Source organism: Paramormyrops kingsleyae, chromosome 4 (genome assembly GCF_048594095.1).
Source record: "Paramormyrops kingsleyae isolate MSU_618 chromosome 4, PKINGS_0.4, whole genome shotgun sequence".
Taxonomy (NCBI): domain Eukaryota; kingdom Metazoa; phylum Chordata; class Actinopteri; order Osteoglossiformes; family Mormyridae; genus Paramormyrops; species Paramormyrops kingsleyae.
The window spans coordinates 9935363-9958059 of record NC_132800.1 but is presented as its reverse complement, the minus strand read 5'-3'; the positions used below and the strand labels follow the sequence as shown (position 1 = coordinate 9958059).

The 22697-nt window shown below is 45.8% G+C and overlaps 1 long non-coding RNA gene across 2 annotated transcripts in view; it reads left to right on the top strand.

Moving 5' to 3' along the window:
- Positions 1 to 20344, top strand: part of LOC111841099 (uncharacterized) — a 38677-nt gene extending 18333 nt beyond the window's left edge. The window contains exons 3-4 of one of the 2 annotated variants that reach the window (XR_011989880.1): positions 19662 to 19753; positions 19891 to 20344. This is a non-coding gene — a long non-coding RNA (uncharacterized lncRNA). The remainder of the gene's footprint in view (positions 1 to 19661; positions 19754 to 19890) is intronic. The other variant, XR_011989881.1, reaches the window with a different exon arrangement.
- Positions 20345 to 22697: the final 2353 nt, after the last annotated feature.

Here is a 22697-nt window from a genome sequence, read left to right as displayed (position 1 = left end):
ACCCCAGGCAACGTTCGAACCCCACCGGTCATTCCTATCATAACCAGGGAAGAAGCCCTGGCTCCAATAGAAAAACCTGCGGACTCACACCTCGTTGTCACAATTGATGTTGCTGCCCCCACCACAGAACCCGACCAGGGAGATGAGCCCTCGCCTGTGCCTGACAGCGTTGTTCTGGTGGTGTGTCGTGATTCGGAACACCAACCCGACGATGGCAACACCTCGCCAATCTCCGTCCAGGCCCCTGCACCGCGATTCCTGGGGGACTTGGTGGAAAGGGGGGTTGCCAAGAAGCTGTATCTATCCCTCACCCTAGAGGATGTGATCACCTTGGAGGCCCTCATCGACACGGCAGCAGACATCACGCTCATGTCTACCAGCCTCTTCCTACAGGTGCAACGCCTAGCGGCTTGGGAGAACAAAACCCTCCAGCCCAAGAAGTGCTCCCTGGACGTGCAGGCTTATTCACCAATAGGCACCAGGATCGAACATGTGATGCCACTCAACTTGTCCATTGGCCTAATGAACGTGATGCACCCCATATACATTTCCCAACTCGAATCCATCCCTCTTCTCATTGGAAAAGACCACCTGAACCGGTTTGAGCCACTGCTGGACCTGCAGCGCTTAAAAATCTGGGCTCAGGTCCGAGAACCACTGCCCTTACCGGCATCCAACACCGTCATGGGAGAATGCCAAACCCTGGCTGTCTCCCCAGACTTCACTCCGCACCAAGGAGAAGACTCCCCTCCAGATCAGCATCTCAATGCAGGAGACCCATACCAGCGACATGACTCCTTCCTGTGCAGCCTGGATCCTACGCCGGGACCCTATCGTCCCAAGGTCAGGGACGGCATTCGGCTCCAAGGCATGGAAGTCATGGACGTGGTGATGACTTTGGGGGTGGAAAAATCCGCTATTAGCCAGAAACTGTACGAGGAACTAAGGCAAAGAGACGTTCCCGTGCCACATGCCAGTAAAGCCTCGAGGTTCCCGCTGAGCATGGACCCGGAGTCCACTGTCTCAGCCACAGGCATCTGTGCCCTGGACCTCGTCTGGAACCAGCGATCTCTGAGGCATTACTTCACGGTCATCCCAAGTCTTCCACACTCGGTCCACATTGGTGCGGATCTACTGGTCAGAATGGCCATCCAAGTGGACACAATCAACAACGTCCTTTGGACCTCCCTACGGGGACAAATGCACCAATCCGAGGTGAACCTTGACAACCTCTGTTCAGGACAGACCATTCCGGAAGCATGCGCAATGGTCACCGAACGAACTGTGACACTCCCCGCATACAGGAAAGGCATCTCGATGCGCCTGAACATGCAGAAAGGCCAAACGCTAGACCACTCCATGGCCTTTTTCCAGCCGTCCGCCCAAGCAACGGAATTGGGACTCACCCTGGAGGCCATGCCGCTCCTGGAGGTAACAGGTCGGACAGTGTATGTGCTCGTCAATAACTGCACGGCAGCCGACATCACTGTACCCAGGGCAACCAGGGTAGGATGGCTCATCAGCCAACAGTTCCATGATTTTGACCTAGCACTTCCGGTGATTGGTCAGATCCCCACTAACTTGCTGACAGCCCAGCTGGACAGAGATCGGCTGTTCACAGCACCGAACGGCGCCATCGCCATTACTTCCACCGTACCGGTGACGAAGGAGGCGGTATGTAGAGTTGAACTCACAGATGAGCAACATCTCACAATTTGTGCCATAACCACAGACTCAGAAGCGGTCAAACCCCCAAATCAGTCGATGCCGAAGTCCACAGAGGAAATCAGTGAACCCTACACTGGATTTGAGGCGGAAGTACGGCAAATCCTCAAAGACGCCGACGCTATTGACTGTGATGAAGATCGCCAAAAGCTTCGTCAAGTCATCTATAAGTATAAGGACTTCTTCGCCAAAGACTCTCTGGACTGTGGACTCACGGACATTCACATGGTCCGCATCCCCACTCGACCAGGGGCCCCGCCAACATTCGTGAAGCAGTACAAGATACCCATCGCTTCATACGAGCCTGTGCAGGACATCGTCGATGCCATGTTGAAAAAGGGGGTCATCCGACCATGCAACAGCACATACTCAGCCCCCATCTGGCCAGTTCTCAAACCGAATGGGAAATGGCGCCCCACCATCGACTACAGGAAACTGAACCAGCAAGTGCCTCTGTCCCGTTGGCGCATGACACAGCTGGAACAAGACCTCCCCAGAGTCGGTGGTGCCAGAATCTTCTCCACTATGGATGTGGCCTCAGGATTCTGGACCATCCCAGTGCACCCTGAAGACCAACATAAGCTGGCATTCACCTTTGCCAACAGACAATACACCTTCACCAGGTGCCCCTTTGGTTATGCCAACTCGCCGGCTGAGTTCAACATTTTCCTGAACAAGGCACTGCCTGACGCAAGAGCTCGAGGAAACCTTGTCTATGTGGATGACATTCTGGTCCGAAGCACCACAATGGACGCTCATCTGCTTGAACTTGACCATGTTTTAGGACAACTGGCTACAGCAGGTGCTAAAATTGCCCTCCACAAAGGCCAGTGGTGCAAAACCAAGGTCAATTATGTTGGCCTGTTGGTGGGCCCAAACGGTGTTGAGCCCCAGTCCAGCCGCACCCAGGCCATCCAGAACATCAAGGCGCCCTCTAACCTGTCAGAATTGCGCAGTTTCCTAGGGGTGTGCAACTACTCCAGACAGTTTATCGAAAACTACGCGGACGTTGCCAGACCACTGACCACCCTTCTGAAGAAGGATATCCCATTTCAGTGGACCACAGAACAAGAAGAGGCCATGACAGAACTGAAACGGCTTTTGTGCTCAGCACCCTGCCTGGCTTACCCAAACCCGGACAAGGAGTTCCACTTGGAAGCAGGCTTCTCGAAGGACTGTCTGAGCGCAGGGTTGTATCAAGTCTATGACCAAGACAGGCGTGTAGTTGCCTATGCCAGCAAAACCCTTCTGGCACCAGAACGCAAGTATTCCGATTGTGAAAAGGCACTACTCTGCACCGTTTGGGCAATGACGCATTTCTCCAACTACATTGGGGGACAGAAGACCATCATTGAAACTAACCATCAACCTGTCACGTTCCTCAACAGCCAGCGCATCAGAGATGGGGTGGTCACTAATTCACGCATAGCCACCTGGCTGATGACACTCCAGGGCCGTGACATCGACATCCGGTATGCCCAAACCCAAAAGCTACCCCTTGGGACAGGACTAGCTAGCTGCCAAAACTGCTCTCAGGATGAACCATCAGCAATCAGTGTCCCTGACCCACAGATGGTGATGGAGCCAGCTCACCATCACTACTTTGATGAGAACGTCTGTAAGGACATGGTCACCGTTTATGTGGACGGGTGTGCTTTCAACCATCAAGGAAACCTGAAAGCCGGGGCAGGTCTCACATGGCTCCGAGACGATCCACTCCCACCACAGCAGTTCAAGCTGGGCCCCCGCACGTCACAGTATGCGGAACTAGCAGCGATTTTGATTGCCTTGGAATTGGCTGCCAAACAGGGCATAAAGGATTTGCTGATCTGCACGGACTCCAACTATGCACGACTCAGCTTCCTATGCCATCTCCCTCACTGGCAGAAGAATGGCTTCAAGACATCAGGTAACAAGCCAGTCAAACACCAGGAACTGCTGCAGACGTGTGACGCACTGATAACGTCGCACGACATGCACATTTATTGGAAAAAGGTCCGTGGTCACTCCAGACTCCCAGGCCTGGACAAGACCTACAATGACCAAACAGATGCGCTCGCCAAAGCTGGAGCGTTGAACGGAGACCCGTGGGAGTTTCAAGCCCCCCCACCCAACCCTGCTGTGCATGCCATCACTCGCCGCCAAGCTCGTGAGCTGGCCTTGGCTCCAGCATCTTCCTTCCTGGACCTCGGCCCTCAGCTTACTGACTCAGACGTTGTCTCCCTCCAATCTGCTGATGCTGTGCTCAGCAAGATCTCCGATCACCTCCGCGACCCCGCCACCAACCCGATTTCGGCCACGGATCTCGACGCCTCCGCAGATCTCCGCGTCCTCATCCAACTCCTCGCCTTTCTGCGTCTGGTCAAGGGCGTACTTCTCTACGTCCCCGAGGATCACACTTCGCCAAGGCTCGTGGTCCCTCGGGACCAAAGGGGGGTGATGCTACTCTACGCCCATGACGCACCCTGCGCGGGACACCGCAATGCCAAAGCAACCTATCAAGCCCTCAATCAGGTAGCTTACTGGCCTAACATGCGGCAGGACGTGACAGAATACGTGAAAGGGTGTCTGGTTTGCTGCCAATTTCAGCCAGCAAACCCAAACCACAAGGCCCCTCTACAGCGCCGAGGAATCAACTTCCCGTGGTCAGATCTGCAGATCGACTGGGTAGGACCCCTGACGAGATCGACCCGGGGAAACAAGTATTTCCTGACTGTCACCTGCCAGTTCACCAAGTGGGTAGAATGCCTACCAGCACCCAATGACACAGCCCAGACAACGGCATACCTGCTCATGAACCATGTGTTCTCCAGATTTGGCCTCCCGCTGAAGGTCAACTCAGACCGAGGCACCCATTTCACTGCCGAAGTGATGAAGGACATCTGGAAACTTCTGGGCATCAAAGCACAGTTCCATATCAGCCACCACCCTATGGCATCCGGCCAAGTAGAACGGACCAACAGAACCGTAGTCGGTATGCTCAAGAAATACGTGGCATCAAATCAGAAGGACTGGGATGTAAAGCTACCGCTGGTACTCATGGCCATCAGGGCCACACCCCACAAGTCCACGGGAGTGTCACCCTTCGAACTAATGACAGGACGACAAATGACACTCCCTCTCCACCTCCTCTACCAAACAGGTGACCACAGCCTTGTCACAGCCTACACCACGCAGCAGTATCTGGACAGTCTGCACAAGCACCTAAGAGCTTCCTTCGCATTCGCCCAGCAGGAGTTGCAGAAGGCAGCAGAAGGCAGGAAAGCCTACTATGACCAGAAAACCTCACAGGAAGAACTCCAAGTGGGGGACAAAGTCTGGTACTACAACTTCGTGCAGCCGAGCAGTCGGAATTCCACACAACGACTCTCCAGGAAACTCCTGCCACGCTGGTCAGGACCGCATGAAATCGTGGACAAACTGTCCCCTGTAGCTTACCGTATTAAAATGAGCCGGGGCACTCCAGAAACATGCCTCAAGTGGGTTCACCGAAACCAAATCAGGCAACACCGAACCCAAGGAAGGCTGGGAAGACCCACTGATCATTCCCCAGTGGACCGTGGTCAGGATCAAGCCAGCCGTTCCAAATAAACCACAGCCAACCTTCAACCTTAAATATGTCCCCAAGCTCAAAACAAAACAAAAAAAAAAAGGACAAGGAAACTCAGATGGGTAGACTAAGGTGGTGAGCCTGACTACTGGTATCTGAGTGACATTAAGTTTTCTTTTTAACTATTTATTTCATTTGGTTGTTGTTTTTGGTAAGGACCTGGGGTGGCTCACGCGTGCCCGGGAAATTACTGAAGAGGATACGGTTATGCATTTTTATTTGTCCCGTCTATTTGATTTCAGTCGTTCCCTGGCTGAGTGTTAGGGTTTTCAAACTCTCTGTCCCCTCTGCACCGGTGTGCACAATCCTCTCACTATCCTACCCTCTTTCACTACTCCTTAACCCTACTCCACAAGCTCAATCACCCGAGGCTCTGACCTAGCTCAGTGCCCCTCATAACACGACCTTTCATTGTCTACCCCCTGCCACTAGGAGGATGCTGACCCTGCTCCTGACGTTACTCTGGATGGCAAGAGCAAGGACCCAGTCTGAGACGGTTGTTCCTGGGCCTCCATCAGGCATCGTTTTGAGGGAACAACCGGGCCTATTGATTACCAACTGCCGTACCCACACGCAGAGGGTATTCGTCCGTCTCGACCCCTACGAGGTCTACCGAACCCATTACCCCAATGAAAAGCCCCAGGCTAGTTGGGCGGGTGTCAAGTGGACTCAGGACGCCCTTCACCACGCTGCTGCGGACACTACCTATATGTTGCAGCAGTTACAAAAGATGACTGTGACCCAAGCCGAATTAAGCGGTTCCAATCCCCGGCCAAAGAGGTTCCTGGGGGCGCTGCTAGGGGCTGCCGCAGCTGTAGGCACCCTTTTTAATATTGGGTTTACCACAGTCAATGCCATAAATTTAGCCACCGTACGGCGTCACGTCAGCGAATTGCAGGACGAAATTCCCAAACTTCAAGAACAGATTCGCGCCCAGAAGGAGGCGTCCCAAGCTATCGGTAAAACTGTGCAGGGCACCATCGTTGTGGTAAACACTCATAGTGTCATCCTCAACCAGACAGTGAAGGCCGTAAACCAACTTTTTCACGTTCTTCAGAACGACTATGCGCACACGCAAGTCGTTTCGTTGTTGATGGGGGACATGCTTCGCGAGATAAGTTCCTCTTTGGATAGCTTGGCCATGGGTAGAATACCACCGTACCTGGTGCCCTTGAGCCTAGTGCAAGATATCCTGGCCGGGGCCACACGGGGAGCTGTACAGTCCATACAAGCCCATTTAGCTTATTCACTGGGAAGCGCTATACCATTATACGTTGATCCCATTCTCCGGGAAGTAGCATTCCTCGTGAACCTGCCCATTATAGACCCAAACAGCATCTACCGTCTAAAGGACGTCATCAATGTGGGTTTCTGGCGAGGAGACACTTATGTCCGGCTCCATACCCCAGACGTGGTAGCTTATCATGACAGCAACCCTGAACTCTATCTGGCCCCAAATCTCCGCATGTGTACCCAAACCAAGGATATCCACTACTTGTGCCCCAGCAAACCTTTTGTCCGAGATAACACGGAAGGTATTTGTGGACTCGAGCCGATGAGGACTGACTCCAGTTGCGCGGCCGAGGTTACACCACGATCTCAAGTGTTTGGAACCCAGGCTGAAATCGTGGGAAGTCAGTGGCTCATTAACACTCCCTCCAAGACAGCCATGCTTACATATGACCAACATGACACTGCCACCCGCATTACACTCCCAAATCAAACGCTCTGGGCTAATGTACCTAAAGGGGCAATCCTCCATGTGGACGACTTAGCCCTATACCACCTGCCCACCGACACCTATGAAACAACGTTAGAAGTGTCCCCATTCTTCAAAGAATACTCCTTTGAGCTGGACCCTGCCTTAGAGCAACGCATCCAGTACGAGGGGACCCAAACCATAGACCTGAAGCCCCTCAACGATGCCCTGCAGGCTCTGACTCGACAACCGGTCGGATCAGCCCCGACCCTTGGCCAAACTTGGACTCCTGCAGACACTGTATTATGCATTGCTCTGGTCCTCGGCCAAGGGCTGACCCTCCTCCTGGCAGTCATCCTGTTCCGCCGTTACCGCGAGGTAAAAAGTCAGTTTGACAAATGCGCCACCGCTTATCCCAGATTGTTCAGGAACAGGAAACGGCAAACCGAACCTCCAACTGAACAGGTTGGAGATCTCATCGAGGTAACTCCTCTGCCCCCCCGCAAGGATACTACCAATAGCGGGGACCCTTAGGCAACGCTCGAGAGCCGCAATCCCTGACCGCCATAAACCGGTGTTGTCCCCACTCACTCATGTCTCCAAAGCCTGATGCCAACGGTCGACTCCCTTCTACCATACTACCCAGGCTGTCAAAAGGATGGGAAGTTTCTGTGTCGTGTCTTGTGATGGTGATCCCTTTTAGCTCTTTGTCGCCTGAATGATGGCAATGCCATAATCAGCCGAAAGGGGGGATATGTAGGATCACGCAGGCCCCACAGCCAGTATTTTATGGCCGCTGAGGGAGTGAGTCGGCCATGCCAAGATCTCCCTCCGTACCTCTTTGACCCAGGGCCCCTCTCCAGGAAGCCGAAGCCCGCATTCCAATGTTTATGGCCCTCAAACGGAGGACCCAGATAGTGGAAAGGGGGGGAGATCCTGCATCTCTCTGGAGTGGGACAAAGCTAAAATCATATGCCATCTATTGTGTATTTGATTGTGTGTTATCCTCACTATTATTTGGCATCATTACTGTAAACTTGGTGGATGTGTATGTGTCAGTCACAATTGTCTTTTATTTTCTTATGAATGTCCCATTGTATCTTTGCCACTTGGACAATTATATACATATATATATATATATATATTAATAGGCACAGATAGGTAAACACTGGGGTTATCCAACCACGTGCTCACACCTCTCTCAGAGAATAGGGGAAATGAGTTTAAGTGGTGTAACCAAGTAGGTAGAAATGTTTGAGCACATAGTTATTTAGTTAATAGAACTAAGGAAGGCCCCCACCCCTCACCAAAAAGGGGGGGGGAAGGGGTAGAAATGCGGTTGCTTATCTATGCCTTACAGTCGTAAATCAGAGATTCGCGCTCTTTTCCTGCCTCCCTTTGTCTGAAAGAGACTATGCAATGTATGTGAAAACTTGTGTACTGAACCCCTTTTTAATAGCCCGATTTGCTACATTTTATAATTTGGCAATGTATAATCAACCCTGTTCTTTTACTGAAGTAAAGAAAGTTACCCAAGCCATCCTTAATTAGGACACACTGTATGCAATGGGGTACAGCTTCAGTAAAATATACCTGAACTTGTCACAGCTGTGAGGTATGCCACCTAGCCATGTATTCTGTACATTGATGGCAATAATAAGCATGCACCTCATAAGAGGAATTATAAATTAATCAATGAAAATTAGCAAAGGTTTGGATCAAAGGTGGAATATCATGTTTGGTATCAATGTCATCCTAAATTATGTCCGAATATGAATCCGGGGACGGATTATTACACAATTGAACCTATCCAAAGCTAAATTACTTAATTAAAATCAGCACAAAAGTTGGCCAAAGACCACCATAAATCTATGGGGACATTCGGGGAGCCTGCAACCGGCCCCTCGGATCCAGGTACCAATTCTCATTGGGTATGAGTTGGACCCTGGGTCATGAATATTCATGGGACCCATGGGGCATAAAAACCTCACACCCAGAGAATCGGGAGGAGGAGGAGGAGAAAAAAAAAAAGTCATCGAAACAAAATGTCATCGAAAAAGGAGAAGAAAACGTAAAGCCTCCAATCCAAGACTGCGGGAGAAACTACGCGCGGAGAAGATTAAATCTACCATCGAAACTACGAAGCCTCTTCGCCGCGAGTTTCAACAAAAGATAAAGCTGATCCCCGCTGCAATCACGTAAACTCACCGACAACTCTCTAATAGGCAACTAGTACCGGCTGATCTACGCCGAAATCTGGGTTGCCTGTTTAGATCCTAGGCTTGCCGTTGCAGAACAGTATTTAATCAAAGCTTATCACTGTTTCCTACTGTAAATCCATTTTCCGTAATTCCGTTATTGTGTTTGTATGTATTAGGTTATGTGTAATGTTTGTCCTGTTTTAGTGTAGTATTAGAATAAACGCATGCTGTTCACATTTTAAATCTCCCTCTCTGTGCTTACAATAAGTCACTTTATTGGTCTGAATCCCGTTACTGAGCTTTGAAGTCCCACTCGCGTCCTCAAGTATCGCGAGACTCTCTCTTTGGCCAAGAGCTGAGTCGCTAGGTTACAAAGAGAAGCTAACCCGGTGGACGGGCAGCTATCTTTAGACTGAGTAGTGATACCAACGAATGAATTCCATTCACATTCTGGACTTAAATCATCCAGCTCTTTACCAAGTGGGACTAATATAAAACTGTGATATCGGAACAACAACTCAAACCTAATATTCCATATTTAATTGTGTATGAATTAATCATTAATTAATTCATAATCAATTCCCCTGAACATTGGTGGAAAACCATCCCCATTTGAGCTGTTCAATTCCTACAATGGTGTTTATATGGGTCCACACCATTCAGTGTTACCTTTAACACTTTACAGTGTGCCTTGAATGTTGTTTTTACAGTGTTAATCTTTATTAACTCTTAGTGTTCAATTTACAACATAGAGTGCAAGACAACGTGTCTCCACCTCTTCTCAAATTGCAAGCCCATACGGGTGGCACACAAGTACAAAATGGGTGGCCCATATCTGCCCTATTTTAATGTACTCTCATTTGAACTCATTTGGGGATTCAGCTGCTGTGTTTTACTAACCCACAATAATAAGAAAGACTCAGACCAACATAGCCTTTTCTCTTTTTAGGCAAGTTTTATTTCAGCTCAGCTCCTGATAACCAATTGACTGTGCTTATGTAAGTTGGAGAACATTGAAAAGCTGCCAATATAAATGTATTTATTTAAGCATGAATGAGATAGGTTTCTTCAATCAGAATAAGAAAGAACATTTCCGCTAAAGCAGATATAATGGGTGGTGGCCTTATTGCGTTTAGACCACAACTTGGGATAGAAGAACAAATCAAATCACTTTGATTTAGTCTATATTAGTCTTTACCACATTTTATTATTAGTACTTCTACTGTAGGTTGATGTATGTTAATTGTTCTGAGTAGTGTAGTTTTTACATATATGCTTCCCCAAAGGAATCTTTTATGTTTTGCAGTGCATTCTGTTAAAGTCAATATATCACTTGTAGAAGTACATATGGTCTTGATGCTTCTCCTAAAGAGTTAAGGTTGAGAATAGAAACAAAATAGTTCCAAAAACAAAAATTAACTTCTCTAGCTAACCTATAGAGGCTATACAATCTTACCTAATCACTTGGTAGCACAAAAGAGCCATTTCTGTGGTTTTTGTTCTCTTCCCCTATTCATCACAATCACGGTGGTTAAAAATCTGTTAAGTCAAAAACAGTACTGTGTCATCTCATGCAAATATACATCCAGCACCACTGGTCTACAGGGGAACAGCCAGTACCAAGAACTACACCAAAAAGGGTGTCAACTGTCCTAACACCTTTCTGCATATGTTAATCATCAAATCGCAGGGCTAGCAGTCAAATATGCCCCCACACCTCATTAAAATATATATGGAGATATATCCTGTATGTCTCCAAGAGTTTTACTCTGATTCGACATCAACATGTTATAAAGCCACATACCAGGAAAAAAACCACCAGAACCACAGCTCACTAATCACCAAGATCAGTCAGAACAGAGCCAGCACTGTAAAAAAAAAACACTCACTGCAAACTGTAAAGTGTTACAGGTAACACTGAATGGTGTGGACCCATATAAACACCACGTAGTGTTAATTTAACAATGGCATATTTGCTGTGTACTACCACTGCTAAGCCCTTAGCGCAATTCGTCATTTAAAAAACGCATTTTTTGAAAAGATCAAGTTTTGAAATATGGCTGCGATAAACCTACAAACATCCATTTATCCTTTTAAAAAGTGGAATATACTGACGTATAATTGTCTGACGACCTCCGATGAGCTTTTTCACGTGCTGCTTCTCTTCGCGGCACAGTTTCAACCAGAAGCCCCCCAGATGAACTGCGCATGTGTGAGAACGCATCCACCTCATGCCTGTATATTTAACTGCGGTTTCTCTGAGTTAAACAACACGTGTCGTTTACATTAAAGTATTATTCTTAAGAAAAATACGGTGAAAATGTAATTTGTATATTATTATAATTAATACACACTAAAAAGACAAATGCGTATATCAATTAGGGATGGCGAAAACTAAAAAATTTCTTGACCGACCACCGAGCCTCAGTAGCCGGTTGAAACCGGTTAACCGATTAGTTTAAAATATGGTACGCTATTTGAAATAACAGCCATTTCGAGCCGCGCCTGCAATTTCGCAACTCTGTCGCATCTCTCTGCCGCTCTGCCTCCCGCACACACACACACACACTGCCACTCACGTCACTTTTTTAAAATCCCCTACAGCGCGAAACATGAGTCCCGCAAACGCGGCGCCGAAGAGCTTGTTGTATGTAATCGTAGGACAAATGGCTCCTTAGTTTCAAATGGTTTGGGTACAAGGTGATCGCTTTGAAAATAAAGGCGTTTGTCTAGGTTAGAAGCTCATTTGAAACATTGCCACGGCTCATTTAAGAAAATGACAGCTCCGAAGAGACGCCGCTTTAGTTGAGGTAGTGCTAACCATAATAAAGAAAGATGATGATCATCATCACCTTATCGGTTACCACTGAAATGTAGATGTAATGTATTTCCAAATCTAAGCCCATCTTATGCGGAATGTTGCCTAATAGACTGCAACATGATAAAACCAATGCATAAAACAGGCACCTTCAGAATGCGTAAAAGACGCACCGGCCAAGGCAGGTCTAACTCACTGTGTGCCTTCTAATAACGGACAGGACAACTCTGTTGTATAATTAATATTATTTTTTTATTTTTCAAAAAGACAAGTGTCAACTTCTGTTAAGGGCAACCAAAACAGACAAAAACCTACAGCTATTCTTAAGAATAACATTAAAGAAACGAAAAATTATTAGAATCTATGAATGAGAATACTGTAGCCAACAAACAGCTCACAGACAGGTGTTAAGGGTGCTAATTATTAAAACATAACACAACGGTTTGGCCATTAGTTATTCTTGGAAAATAAATTAACGAAAAACAAGTTAAAGTTAAATTTCGCAAACCTTGTGAGCGCGCGAACCCAAATGTAGATCGTTGTGATAAATGATCTGTTTAAAATACAAGTGGATTGTGTATTATATATGGTTGCACTCCAAATGTGTTGAGCCCCTTTAAGAAGGCACACTCCCTTATGGGATACATGCAGCAGCAACGTGTGGCTCGGCGTACAAGGTGTGTGAAGTGTCGTGTTGGTGATACAAGCTGAATTAATAAACACCTGCAGATGCCAAGGTCTTGGTATTAGTTCTTGGGATACACAACATGGTGTCAGAAAAGGGATAGGACTTTTCGCCTGCGAGTGAACTGTTTTGTAGAAAGCAGGGACAGCCCGTGAAAGTTTTTCTGAGGACCGCGTTGCGAGCGACTATGGCGGATTGTTTTCGGAGACCAGATCCGCTCTCTTTCGAGGGGAATGTTGCCAATAACTGGCGAATCTTCGAGCAGGAGTATGACATTTTCATCGCGGCGGCGCACCATGATAAACCTGCCAAGACAAGGGCCTATATCCTCCTCAATCTCGCAGGACCGGAGGCCATAGAACGAGAGCGCTCGTTTGTCTACGCAGCGGAGGTGCGTGCACCGGGCGGGGATGCTGCTATATTAACTCCCGCTGAAACAAGAGAGGATCCCGAATGCCTGAAACGGAAATTTCGCGAAGTTTGTAACCCACAGCAAAATAAAACCATGGAGAGACACAAGTTTCATTCCAGAAACCAGAAGCAAGGTGAATCTATCGAGTCATTTATCAGTGATCTCAGGATTAAAGCAAAAGCATGCCATTTCGGTGAGTTGACAGACGAGCTAATCTGTGACCGGATTGTATGCGGCATCAACAGTGAAAGCTTAAGGAAAGCACTGTTAAGAGACTGCGACCTATCTCTGATTAAAGCTGTCTCAATTTGTCGCATACACGAAATGACTGAAGAAAACAATAAAACTCTGGCTGTGCCGCAGGCGCCCTCTAACGTGGATGCAGTACATCCAGTTTCCAGCAAGAGGCGCCAATACAAAAGTCCAAAACTGAACAGAATGATTCACCCACCATTACTAATTGCAGAAATTGTGGAAATAATCATGTGGCAAAGAAAGAGAAATGCCCAGCTTTCGGACAACTGTGTCACAACTGCAAGAAAATGAATCATTTTATAAGGTGTTGCAGATCACGTAGTCAGTATGGCCCGACGAAAACAAACTACAAAAAGACAGTACATGAACTTGAAATGGATAACCCCTCTGTGTATGATGACACTTTCTATGTTGATGGCATTGAATTCGATAGGTGTGTTGACACAGTTAACTCTTCCATGGCTGAGCATGAAGAGGGATTTGTCACTCTGCACATAAACAAAGCTCCAATTGAGGTGAAAGTCGACACAGGGGCAAAGTGCAATGTCATGTCGCAAACAACCTTCGAGAGAGTAGCAAAAGATGAACGGCCTGTGAAGAAAGATAGCACACCCAACCTTGTAGCTTATGGTGGGGGTAGAATTAAAACAAAAGGTTTAGTCACACTGTTGTGCAGTTTACAAAGACAAAGCCACTTACTCCCATTTTTCTTGGTGGATCAAGACGTCCAACCGCTGCTCGGATTTCGTGCGTGTTCGGATATGGGGATTGTCTCGATGAGCCCACACGTTCACCTGGTCAGTATGGAGAGCTGTACTGAACAAATCCTCAATGAATACAACGACTTGTTCAGGGATGAACTTGGAGAACTCCCAATCACTTATTCCATGACAGTAGACCCAAGCGTGCAGCCTGTAGTTCGCCCTGCACATCGCATTCCGCTGGCAATGAAGGATCGCGTTAAAGCAGAGCTGGACCGCATGCAGAGTTTGGGTGTCATAACGCCAGTCTCCGAGCCAACGGACTGGGTTTCGTCTATGGTCGCGACACATAAGAAGGACAGACAAGAAATTAGACTGTGCATAAATCCTAAAGATCTCAACACTGCCTTGAAGAGGCCCCATCACCCAATGCACAGTGTAGAGGAAGTAGCATCCCAGATGTCGGGAGCAACTGTATTTTCAGTGCTGGATGCAAAGAATTCTTTCTGGCAGATACGTCTGGACCGCAAGTCCTCTATGATGACCACGTTCAGTACTCCCTTTGGGCGCTATAGATTTCTTCGTATGCCCTTTGGCATAAGCTCCGCAAGCGAGGTGTTCCAGCGCTCAATGGAGCAGTTGTTTTCAGGGTACCCCTGTGCTATCATTGTAGACGACATTATCATCGGAGGCCGCGATGCTGCTGAGCACGACATCAATTTGAAAAGAGTGCTTAATCGAGCACGTGAGGTTAAGCTCAAACTAAACTCTGCCAAATGCAAATTCCGTCTGGACCAAGTCAGCTATGTAGGCCATATTTTTACTCGTGAAGGTTTGAAGGCGGATCCTTCAAAAATAAAGGCAATCTCTGAGATGCCAGCTCCCAGGGATGTTCCGGCGGTGCAGCGCTTCCTTGGGATGGCAAATTACTTGGGGAAGTTCATTCCGAACTTTAGTGATGTTGCTGCACCTCTAAGGCAGCTGACGCACAAAGACACTGCATGGTGCTGGTACCAGCAGCACCAACAGGCATTTGAGACCCTCAAAGCATGTTTGACCACCCCGCCTGTTTTGTCATACTTTGATGTGAAAAGGCCAATTACATTAACCTGTGATGCCTCGTGTTTTGGACTTGGTGCTGCGTGTATGCAGGACGGCAGACCAGTAGCGTACGCGTCTCGAACGCTCACAGACACAGAGACACGGTACGCGCAAATTGAAAAGGAGCTGCTTGCTGTCGTATTCGCCTGTACCAAATTCAGGGATTATGTGTATGGGAAATCTACAATCGTCGAAACGGACCACCAGCCCCTGGTGACCATTTTGAAGAAACCCATTCACACAGCCCCTGCACGATTACAGAGAATGATGCTCAGGTTACAGTGCTACGACATCAGTCTGGTGTACAAGAAAGGTAAGCACATGTATCTTGCGGACACCCTGTCTCGTGCTCCGAACACAGAGGTCCCTCCAGATGCTGGAAATGACAGATTTGAGGTCATGTCCGTCAGTTACATCGCCACTGCCCGACTGGAGGAAATTAGAAAGCAAACAGCAGAGGATGAGGTGCTACAGGCACTCAGCACTGTGATTCAACAGGGTTGGCCTAGTAAAGAACGTAGTTTGTGTCCTGCTGTGAGGCCATACTTTCCCTACAGAGATGAACTAGCTGTGGAAGACGGAATAGTCATGAAGGGACACAAAACAGTCATTCCTCACTCGTTACAGAGGGAATACATCAGCATAGTGCACAGAGGTCACCCTGGTCTGGATGCTACCAAGCACAGAGCAAGAGGTATAATTTTCTGGCCTACCATGACTGCTGATATCACAGCGGAACTCCTCACATGTTCAGTCTGTAACAGCACAAAGCCACATCAACAGAAAGAACCACTAACCCTATACCCAGTTCCTGACTTGCCCTGGTCTATTGTGGCGACAGATATGCTTGAGTGGCGTGGCCAAAACTACCTAGTGCTCGTGGACTCATACTCGGGTTGGTATGAGATTGACCTTCTCCGCGACACGACATCCCCAGCCGTGATCAGAAAATTAAAGAGACATTTCTCTGTGCATGGCACACCGCACACGCTCATTTCTGATAATGCCAGACAGTATACAAGTCAACAATTCAAAGACTTTGCCAAACAGTGGGACTTCATCCATGTTACTAGTAGTCCAGAGTTCCCACAGTCGAACGGCCTGGCAGAAAGAGCAGTCCGTAGTGCCAAACAGCTGATGGAGAAATCTCATAGAGATGGAACGGACGTATTCCTCAATCTCTTAAATTTGAGAAACATTCCCCGTCACCCAACGTTAGGTTCCCCTGCACAACGCCTGCTGTCACGGCAGACACGGTCAACCATTCCCGTCAACTCCAAGCTGTTAGCACCATCTCCCAAACATGCCCAGCAAGTCACTGCACAACTCTTTCATAAGAGAATGACCCAAAAGCGCTATTACGATGCCTCGAGCTGTCCACTGCCACCATTGACAGAGGGACAAGTTGTGAGAATGCAAACCCCGAAAGGATACAACCACCTCGGCACAGTAAAGAAGGTGAACAAGGAGCCTCGTTCCTACACTGTCCAATGCAATGGGAGAACATATAGGAGGAACCGTCGCCACATCCTTCCCGTTGCAGAGCCTCCTCCTCCACAGCTTACACCCGAGGACATTGACTCTCAACACACCACTACATGCGCACAGGACTGTACTTCCCCTGCGCCACATTCACCACAAATACACCTCCCTCAACCAGAACCTGTACGCACTGACCCACCTAAGCACACGGTACTGTCCCCTAACAAGTTCGACAGTGCACCGTACAGAACGCGTTCAGGTCGTATTTGCAAGCCTAACCCAAGATATGAATAGTGAGCTCTATTAATGTAAGTTTAGGGGCACTTTGATTCTTATTTTGAATACCTGCTATCTTTGTTTATTATGGCTGCTTCCATGCCAATACCATTCTTTATTTGATGTGTATTTTACATGCGTAAAGACCATCTTGGGATTTGTAACTACAATGGTTACATTGTTATAATGAAAACCATTGGCATTCTAAGTTGTTGGCTATGTTAATGTAATGCCACGAATTTGTTAATTGTTAAGTGTTTCCCTGACAGGAGGTTTCAGCTAAAGGAAGGGGATGTAGATCGTTGTGATAAATGATCTGTTTAAAATACAAGTGGATTGTGTATTATATATGGTTGCACTCCAAATGTGTTGAGCCCCTTTAAGAAGGCACACTCCCTTATGGGATACATGCAGCAGCAACGTGTGGCTCGGCGTACAAGGTGTGTGAAGTGTCGTGTTGGTGATACAAGCTGAATTAATAAACACCTGCAGATGCCAAGGTCTTGGTATTAGTTCTTGGGATACACAACACCAAACGCTGTGACCTCGCGCCAAATGTTTTTATTGGTTTATTAAGTACAAACAGGCGAGTTATGAAAAATTGAGTGTGAGGGATAATTTGTTCACTTAACACAAAAAGATGAGGAATGAGATGGCTAACTGTAGTAGCGTATAGTCCACTGTCTATAATAGCCTAATTTAGATATCACTTTTTTTTTTAACCGACTACCGACAACTTTGACCGGTTAACGTTGATACGGTCAACCACCGGTCAAACGGTCATCGGTTAACATCCCTAATATCAATATTGATATATGCACCATTGAGCAAAAATTTATTCAGTGTTGAAGAACCCACCATGAATCTATGTTGATTGATCATCCCCGAGCATAAATTTTTTCAATTTTGATTTTCTTCGGTAAGATCGATGTTGACTCAGCATGTTATTTTCAATGTTGAAGTCAACATTGACTCAAGGTTTTGCCACCATCAATTTTTCAATATTGAAAATCTGACCAAAAATCAATTCAGTTTCAACGTCGATAATCGAACACTGACCATTATTCAACGTATTTAACTATACTTCAATGTTGAAACAATAACATGATGCTATCTGGGTATGGTTAACTTGGGGATGTGTGTATTACCGTTTATTTCATGATTGCTTTGGTGCATTTCATGAAACAACTAATTTTCTTAAGCGTATAAGAGCATTTCTCAAAACAACTCATGCATATAGCACAACACTATGGTTTAGCTGCAAAAGCCTGTAACCCAAAATATGCACTTTCATGTACATGTAACTTCTTCAGTGGCCTGTACTACGAAGCGGGGTTACTGGCTTATCGGGGTAACTTGTTGGATTTAAGGTAGTCTGGGCAAAATGTAAGTGAGCGAATATGAAGTCCATTTAAACTGTGGTACCTTAAATCCGACAAGTTACCCCGATAAGCCAGTAACCCCACTTCGTAGTACAGGCCACAGATCTCAAAACACAGTACAACAGCCAACCAAAATGATACATAGTAAAAAACAATAAAATGACAATACAGAAACAACACAATCGTAACAAAATCAAGCACTGTGGGAACCAAAAATACAACAAGGCATATCACTGCAGTTTATAGATATGTTTTAAAATCATTTTGAAAGCTTGTTTAACTGTTTTGCTTGTGGTAGCTAACAGGAGGATCACATACATGTATTGTTTTGGATGGAAAATTATGACAAAGGGAAACTACATAATATATTTTGACCAACTAGAGTAAAGCAACTGAAAGTTGTACCAAATCATGACAATTGTACTAAACTATTTGCATTTATGCACTAAAACATTTGGAAATTTGCATAAAACAATACGAAATGATGTTTTGCTACGCAGAAGTGACATTATGGTGTAGGGATTGCATTTTGTTGTTTTGCAAATGTTTACTGACACGTGACAAATGCTCCAAAGCAATCGAGAAAAACTAACATTATGTCAAAATAAATAATGTAAAAATGTATTTGTGGATCTTTTGTTGAGTACATTTACCTGTAGAAGTACATTTGTATCTCTATATGAGAACTCCCACATTCCGCCCTCCATGCCACCCTACCAACATCTCTTGTAAATAAATACCCCAGTGTATTTCCACTCTGTTACACCTGCATGTTTTAAACCTTCATGTTCATTCTCTTGTTCCATTCTGGTCAGAATCTGGAGTAAATTGTATGACTGCATGGACCCATCAAACTGGTGATGGTGTAACACTGTGGATGTTTCTTGGCACAAAACACTCATCTTAATACCACCTGAGCTTCACTTGAATGTCACGTGAACCTAAACATTGTTGCTGACCATGTCTACAATCCACCCTTTTTCAAACAGAAAATTCTTGCAGGAAAAGACATGCAGCATCACAAAGTGGGTACAGGAACACAACAGTTCAGGTTCCTTCAGTGGCCCCAGATCCCAAACTTCAAGCACAGTTTTGGAATGAAGCTGAACTGGACATTAACAGCATGAATTTGTGGCTGAAAGATCTGTAGAAATCAAGTTAGCATGTTAGGAATGTTTCCAGCACCTTCTGAAATCCATGCCAGGATGAATTCAGGCTGTTCTCAAGGCAAACAGGGGGTCCTTCCTGGTACAAGACAGGTGTCTCAGATAAAGTGACCACTGAATGCATGTTCTTTGCTTGTTTATCCTTCAGAGACCACACTTGGCACTTTCTGCTTCATGCTGCTGTTGGTCTGGTCTACCTGCTGTGTACCGGAGTGGCCATTATCACCTGGAGAAACCACAGTAAGTTCTAGTAAATGCTGGACATTAATGGATTGGAAAAGTAAATAGGAAAATATTGTGTTCAGACCAGTGTATTTACTGATGCAGTGACTTGAGGCTCGGTTAATATCCCAGGATGTGATTCTTCCCCCTAACAGGGCAGTGATCACTGGGGTCTCTCTCCTAGGGAGGGTAGCAGCAGTGACAGCTCCTTAGGACGGGGCTCTGACTGCAATGATGCCCCTTCTGATCCCGCCTCCAGCTGTGACAGGCACCTCCTGAAATCCGGGGCCCCGAGTGAGACGCCCTCCTGCCCTTCGACTCCCCTTTTGGGGTCCTGTCCTTCATTCTCTCCTCCTCTGCACATGCTCAGTCTCTTAAACAACAACCCCTGAAATTCTACCTTTATCACTTTCTCAGTAATGAATGTTTGTCCACACACTCTGTTAACCAACCACAAGAGTGAGAATGACTAACTGTCCATATTTGTTATTGCCCATTTAATAGCAAAGTGATATATAAGCTACATTTTGCCTGTTTTCCTTGCATCATGCTGTCCTGCTTCTGTTAATCCATCTCCCCTAATCGCCAAATAAATTCCTGTTTCTTAGACCTCTTAGTCTCTTGGCTCTGTTTAAGGTCAGCAACAAATGTTACAACATAATACTTAGACCTGGTGATTTATATATGTTATGGAATCACAAGAATGTTTGTTTTTTAATGTCCATCAATCTCCAGTAAAGGCCAGTAATCCTGGTCAGGGTCACATGGGAGGTCTGGAGCCAATCACAGGCAGTGCAGGGTTTAAAGCAGGTTAAATGAGGATTCTACACGTATCTGTTCAAATTTTTCTTATTTGCAAGCTAACTTACTGCAACATATTTAGTGCACTTTAGATTCACCTGTTTTCTGAAAGACACTTGCCTGCCCTCTTCTAACTTTCATTCCAAGAAGCAAGCAGATAAGCAGATGAAGGAAACACCAGGCAGACAAGCAGAACTTATTATTTAAGTTTTTTATTTATATAATATGAGAAAGTATTAGAATTAGAAACCAAAGTCAAATTATTTCCCCCCACATCTAGACAGGGGCCTGGTTAGTCAGGTCCACTCTTACCCACGGTCCTATGCTCCTGGAGAGAACAGTGCTACCCATAGAGGCATTTGGAGGTGTGGTAGAAATTTATGACACACAGCAAATGTACCAGTGTTAAATTTACTCTACATGGTGTCTATATGGGTCCACACCATTCAGTATTACCTTTAACACATTACAGTGTGCAGTGAGTGTTGTTTTTACAGTGTTAATCTTTATTAACTTTAATAGTGTTCAAATTACACCATAGGGTGTTAAGTCAATGAGTCTCCACCTCCATATATCTGCCCCATTTTAATATGCGCACAAGTCATGAGGATCAGAAGTGCCATCCCAGATTTACCCACCGTCATGAGAACGACTCTGACCAAAAAGGACATTACAGCTTTTTCTGGTTTTATATTGAAGCTTTGCTGACTCAGTTTTGACTGATCTTGAAAATTAGCAAGCTATGGTTCTGCTGGGTTTTTTTTTTTTTTTTTGGATGTATGGTTTTATGGCATATTGGTGTCGAGTCAGAGGAAAAACTCTTGGAAACATACCGGATATGTCTCCTGGGTGATATATATTTGAATGGTGTGGGGGTGTATTTTCGTACTGGTCATGCCATTGGATGATTAATATATGCAGAAAAGTGTTATTACAGTTGTGATACCTTTTTCTGTGCAGCTCCTGGTAGCGCCCACTCCCCTGTAGACCAATGGCGCTGGATGTATATTTGCATAGCATGACACAGTACTGTCAGATGAAAGGGGCAACATTTGGCAGTGCGCCAGCTTTTCTGTGCTATACGGACATTTATTTACGGCCACAATTTAAGCAGCTTAGTATGGCTAAATTATTAATGAGGCTTTGTATCAGAGAATGTGAGCGGAGTGGAGCAGTGAGAATTTGGCTCCACCCGCTTCTCCGTTCTAATTCGCACTAAGCCGCTCCGCTCAACACCGCGCTCCTCACTCCACTAAAATTTCCTCCCGCTCCAGTGAAATCTCTCCACGCTCACTCCAATTTATGAGGAACAAATAATCTGCATGCCTAATAAATGTCACCTTAAACCGAAGCCTTATATCAAAAAGATATATGAGCAACGGCAACATTGCCACCGAGAAAATTTTATTCTTAAGCAACATATAGGCAACAACGGACAGGTTTGGCAATGGCGTTCCACACGAAATAGGCTTAAAAATAAAGGAATCAGTGGGTTTCATAGCCTAAAGAATATACAGGCTAAGCATCCACGTTTTAAATTCCTCGTTTTTTTTCTGTTGATGCTGCTGCAGCGTCTCTATAAAATAAAATTTCACTGACAGCGTTACGTGAAATTTTAAAAATCCTATTAGACCTACTTTGAATGATAAAACGAATTTATTTGATTACCAATATTTACTTTATAGGTTTTTATACTTTAATTTACTTTATTGACTTGATATGCTACAACCATATAAAACTTGCTCACGTTTTGCTCTGGCTTAATGAAAAGCATTTTTATTAACAGTATGCATGATGAGTCACAGTCTGTAGTCTGCATTTTAGATAATACTCCATTTATCAATAAACAAAAGCCTAACATTCTGTGGAAGCCTAAAAATAAAGCTTATATATATATATATATATATATATATATATATATATACACACACTAACCTAAAGGATTATTAGGAACACCTGTTCAATTTCTCATTAATGCAATTATCTAATCAACCAATCACATGGCAGTTGCTTCAATGCATTTAGGGGTGTGGTCCTGGTCAAGACAATCTCCTGAACTCCAAACTGAATGTCAGAATGGGAAAGAAAGGTGATTTAAGCAATTTTGAGCGTGGCATGGTTGTTGGTGCCAGACGGGCCGGTCTGAGTATTTCACAATCTG